Raw genomic sequence first — 5,904 nt, forward strand, 5'->3', positions numbered from 1 at the left:
ATGAGCCACCGCACCCAGCCATACTGTATACTTTTTTTTTTTTTTTTTTTTGAGACGGAGTCTCGCTCTGTCCCCCAGGCTGGAGTGCAGTGGCGCGATCTTGGCTCACTGCAAGCTCCGCCTCCCGGGTTCACGCCATTCTCCTGCCTCAGCCTCTCCGCGTAGCTGGGACTACAGGCACCCGCCACCACGCCCGGCTAATTTTTTGTATTTTTAGTAGAGACGGGGTTTCACCATGGTCTCGATCTCCTGACCTCGTGATCCGCCCGCCTCGGCCTCCCAAAGTGCTGGGATTACAAGCGTGAGCCACCGCGCCCGGCCCATACTGTATACTTTGAAAGGAGTCACTATGTGCAGCTCACACCTAAGAAGTGAGTAGTTGGGTGTGCCCCCCCACCCCCACCTTGAGCATACATTGTTTGGAATTCTTCTGCAATTCTAAAGAGAGTTGGAATTCTTGTCCAAAACTTAAAAATTAGCCGACTGTTGGGTTCATGCCTGTAATCCCAGCTATTCAGGAGTCTGAGGTGGGAGGATTGCATGAGCCCAAGAGTTCAAGGCTACAGTGAGGTATGATGACGCCACTGCACTCCAGCCTAGGAGACAGAGCGAGACTCAAACAAACAAAAAACAGCCCAGAGAGAAAGTTGTCACTTCCTGTCCAATGATTAATTTGTCCTATCATTTATTTATATCAGTGTGACCTCATGAATATTTATTTTAAACTTTGGGTTATAATCCAATGCTACTTATTTATTTTGTGGCTCAAGCTGTTCCAGGTCTTTTAGTTGGTGCTCCTACCAATAGGTGTGTTGTTTTTGGTTCTTTTTTCTTTTGAGACAGAGTCTTGCTCAGTCACCCAAACTGGAGTGCAATGGTATGAACAAAGCTCACTATAGCCTTGATTTGCTGGGCTACAGTGATCCTTCTGCCTCAGCCTTCCGAGTAGCTGGGACTACGGATGTGTGCCAACAAGCCCAGCTGATTTTTGTGTTATTAGTAGAGACGGGGTTTCACCATATTGGCCAGGCTGGTCTCGAATTCCTGACCTCGTGATCTGCCCGTCTCAGCCTCCCAAAGTGCTGGGATTACAGGCATGAGCCACCGCTCCCGGCCATGTTGTTTTATCTAATTCAAGGAGAGACAAGAGCCCTGGTGTTCCTTCACTCATCTGAGCGGTATCAAAGTGATCCACCTGCCTTGGCCTCCCAAGGTGCTGGGATTACAGGTGTGAGCTATCATGCCTTGTCTGACAATGCTCTTAATCTTACATATTTTCTTCCCAGTCCCAGAATTAGCCATTTCTCCAAGGAGCTCTCGTTCTTTTTATTGGAGAATGTCATTAGAAAGTAAGATCTCGCCGGGTGCAGTGGCTCACGCCTGTAATCCCAACATTTTGTAAGGCTGAGGCGGCGGATCACCTGGGGTCAAGATTTCGAGGCCAGCCTGGCCAACATGGCGAAACCCCCTCTCTACTAAAAATACAAAAATTAGCCGGGCGTGGTGACACGTGCCTGTAATCCCAGCTACTTGGGAGTCTGAGGCACAAGAATCGCTTGAGTCCGGGAGGCAGAGGTTGCAGTGAGCCGAGATCACGCCACTGGACTCCAGCCTGGGCGACAGAGCCAGACTCTGTCTCAAAAAATAAGAAAAGAAAACGAAACAATGAAACACAAAGTTATTCTTAGGCAACATCCCACCAACATTCCTTCCTGTACATTCTGTGGAGCTCTATAAATACACAAAACAAGTCTTTCCTGAAATCTCATCCTTAAGCAAATCTGGGAATGCTAACAGTATTTACTACCCTCTTCTGAGAGGCCCAAGTGACCTTTAGTCAGGGTTCCAGATAGCTTCACTCAAACAGCGAATTTTGGGAAATCTACCACCGATCTTCCCCTCTTTCTATTAGAGCCACCATTTCTTCCAGCAAGCTCTTTAGAGGGCTGTCATCGTATTAAGTCATCATTAAGTATTTTCCACTAAGCTATTAAATAATTGGCCCTGGGAGTATGAATTTCTCATTGTGGAATTCTAAAAACTAAGGAGGATTCCTGGAGAGGAAGGCAACCGAGGGCTGTGGGAGGTGAGGAGGAGGCGTGGACGCCAGGAGCTGTTTGCTCACACGCCCCGCGGCGTCCCGCCGAGGTGAACTCTGGACCCTCCCGCCCCACCCCAGCGGGGCTGCTCGACTCCATCGTGCCCTTTGGGCTTCCACTACAGGAATGCAAGGCGTGTAACCTTCAAAGCCTGGTGGAAACGTCCGGTTTGAATCGCACATATGCTATGGTGGACAGTGAGAGCGAATGCAAGGGGAGCCTAGGGTTGAGGTGGGGCTGCCGGGGCAAAGGGACAGGCCCGGGGGACGCCGGGGCAAAGGGACAGGCCCGGGGGACGCCCGGGCCGCCACGGTCAGAAAGCATGGAAAGAGCGCAAGTAAAATAGCTGCTTGTCGGCAGGGCGCGGTGGTTTACGCCTGTAATCCCAGCACTTTGGGAGGCCGAGGAGGGCGGATCACCTGAGGTCGGGAGTTCCAGACCAGTCTGACCAACATGGAGGAATCCCCCTCTCTACTAAAAATACAAAATTAGCCCGGCGTGGTGGCGCGTGCCTGTAATCCCAGCTACTGAGAAGGCTGAGGCAGGAGAATTGCTTGAACCCCGGAGACGGAGGTTGAAGTGAGCCGAGATGGCGCCATTGCACTCCAGCCTGGGCAACAAGATCGAAACTCCGTCTCAAAAAACAACAAAAAAAAGAAAAATAGCGGGCCGGGCGCGGTGGCTCACGCCTATAATCCCAGCAGTTTGGGAGGCCGAGGCGGGCGGATTACCTGAGGTCGGGAGTTTGAGACCAGCCTGACCAACATGGAGAAACCCCGTCTCAACTAAAAATACAAAATTATCCGGGCGTGGTGGCGCATGCCTGTAATGCCAGCTACTCAGGAGGCTGAGGCAGGAGAATCGCTTGAACCTGGGAGGCGGAGGTTGCAGTGGGCCGAGATCGTGTCATTGCACTCCAGCCTGGGCAACAATAGCGAAACTCCGTCTCAAAAAAAGAAAGAAAGAAAAGGAAGGAAGGAAGGAAGGAAGGAAGGAAGGAAGGAAGGAAGGAAGGCTGGCTGCATGTCTGGTAGAGTTTTCCAAAATAGCAGCCCTCCTCTTCCCCTTACCAGGCTTTCCCTCTATGGAATACCATACACACACATACACGCACACACACACATATACATGTGTGTATGTGTATATATATATGAATTTGTTTTAAAATGGGAGGTCAAAAAATATATATTTTTGAGACAGGGTCTCTGTGGCCCAGGCTGGAGTGCAATGGTGCAATCATAGCTCACTGCAGCCTTCAACTCCTGGGCTCAAGCCATCCTCCTGCCTCAGTGACCCGTATTGGGTACCCATATCCGGGACCACAGGCCAGTGCCATCAGCCCCAGCTAATTCTTACATTTTTTTGTGGAGACCTTGCCTCGCTTTGTTGTTCAGGCTGGCCTCAAACTCCTGGGCTCAAGAGATCCTCCCACTTCAGCCTCCCAAAGTGCTGGGATTACAGGCCTGAGCCGCCATGGTCAGTCCACTTAAAACATGTTTAAATAAATTTGTTATGCTTACCTCTTGTTAATCTGTCTTCTGTTATAGAAGTGTCAGGTATGAGGCTGGGCACGGTGGCTCACGCCTGTTATCCCAGCACGTTGGGAGGCTGAGGCCGGCGGATCACCTGAGGTCAGGAGTTCGAGACCAACCTGGCTAACATGGTGAAACCCCCGTCTCTACTAAAAAAAAAAAATGCATAATTAGCCGGACATGGTGGCTCATGTCTGTAATCCTAGCTACTCGGGAGGCTAAGGCCGGAGACTCGCTTGAACCTGGGAGGCGGAAGTTCTACTCCCACTTCAGCCTTCAGAGTAGCTGGGACTGCAGGTACAAGCCACCATGCCCAGCTAATTTTTGTATTTTTTGTAGAGACGGGGGTCTCACTATGTTGCCAAGGCTGGTCTTGAACTCCTGGGCTCAAGTGATCCTCCGGCCTCTGCCTCCCAAAGTGCTGGAATTATAGGATTGAGCCACCAGGCCCAGCCCTGTTTCCTCTATACATGTAACAGATTTTCATAACTGAACTTATGAACTTTTTAAAATTATAACTCTTTACCATGTATCATTAAACACTTAAATAATTTTCATTACTCATCCAGACTCCTGCAATGCAATGTTCTTGTGGATTTCCCTACATTCATTCCTGCTCCCCTTTCCCTTTCTCTTATGTGTTTTACATATGATAATTGTTTTCTCCCCCATTTTTTTCTTTTTCTTACTCCCTCTTTCCTTCTCTCTCTCTTTTTTTTTTTTTTTTTATACAGAGTGTTGCTCTGTTGCCCAGGCTGAAGTGCAGTGGCCCATCTAGGCTCATTGCAACCTCCCCCTCCCTGGTTCAAGGGATTCTCCCACATCGGCCTCCCAAGGAGCTGGGATTACAGGCACATGCCACCACACCCCGCTGATTTTTGTATTTTTAGTAGAGATGGGGTTTTGCAACATTGGCCAGGCTGGTCTCAAACTCCTGGCCTCGAGCGATCTGCCCCTACGTTGGCCTTCCAAAGTGCTAGGATTACAGGCATAAGCCACCGTGCCTGGCCCCTTTATCCCTTTCCCCCCCTTTTTTTAAATTCAAAAATTTGTATGTGCATATACTATAAAGTAGCAAATATTTCTAAGTTTCTTAAAACAGACACATGTCCCAACTGTGGTCCTATGCCGCATTCTTCATTTTCTTTTTCCTATAAGCACCCACTTTAAACTTTGGTTTGGATGGCTTTTGGGGGGGCATTTGTGTATTTCTTTTCCTTTTTTTGTTTTTGTTTTTGAGACAGAGCCTCTCACTCTGTCGCCCAGGCTGGAATGCAGTGGCGCGATCTTGGCTCACCGCAACCTCTGCTTCCCGGGTTCAAGCGATTCTCTCGCCTCAGCCTCCCCAGTAGCTGGGCCTACAGGCATCTGCCACCACACCAGGCTAATTTTTGTATTTTTAGCAGAGGTGGGGTTTCACCGTGTTCGCCAGGCTGGTCTCAAACTCCTGGTCTCAAGTGATCTGCCCACTTGGGCCTCCCAAAGTGCTAGATTACAGGTGGGAGCCACCATGCCCAGCCTTTGTGTATTTCTATAGAGCAAGTTTTTTTGTTGTTGTTTTGTTTTGTTTTTGAGATGGAGTTTCACTCTTGTCACCCAGGCTGGAGTGCAATGGCACGATCTTGGCTTACTGCAACCTCTACCTCCTGGGTTCAAGCAATTCTTCTGCCTCAGCCTCCAGAATAGCTGGGACTACAGGCGTGCACCACCACGCCTGGCTAATTTTTGTACTTTCAGTAGACACAGGGTTTCACCATGTTGTCCAGGCTGGTCTTGAACTCCTGACCTCAGGTGATCCACCCGCTTTGGCCTCCCAAAGTGCTGGGAGTCCAGGCATAAGCCACCGTGCCTGGTCTATAGAGCAAGTTTGTAATGATATGTCTTGATTTTTTCCGTTTAGGCATTCTTTCTTGACTTCTAACGTGCAGATGTGGCTTTTTTCCTCTTCCTTATCACATATTAACATATTTCAAATTTGGTTCCTCATCCTTCTAATTTGCTTCTTTTTTATTTATTTATTTATTTTTTTATTTTTTTATTTTTATTTTTTTTTTGAGGCAGAGTCTCGCTGTCGCCCAGGGTGGAGTGCAGTGGCGCAATCTCGGCTCACTGCAGGCTCCGCCCCCCGGGGTTCACGCCATTCTCCTGCCTCAGCCTCCCGAGTAGCTGGGACTACAGGCGCCCGCCATCTCGCCCGGCTAATTTTTTGTATTTTTAGTAGAGACAGGGTTTCACTGTGTTAGCCAGGATGGTCTCGATCTCCTGACCTCGTG

The sequence above is a fragment of the Hylobates moloch genome, unplaced genomic scaffold (genome assembly GCF_009828535.3).
Source record: "Hylobates moloch isolate HMO894 unplaced genomic scaffold, HMol_V3 SCAFFOLD_8, whole genome shotgun sequence".
NCBI classification, from domain to species: domain Eukaryota; kingdom Metazoa; phylum Chordata; class Mammalia; order Primates; family Hylobatidae; genus Hylobates; species Hylobates moloch.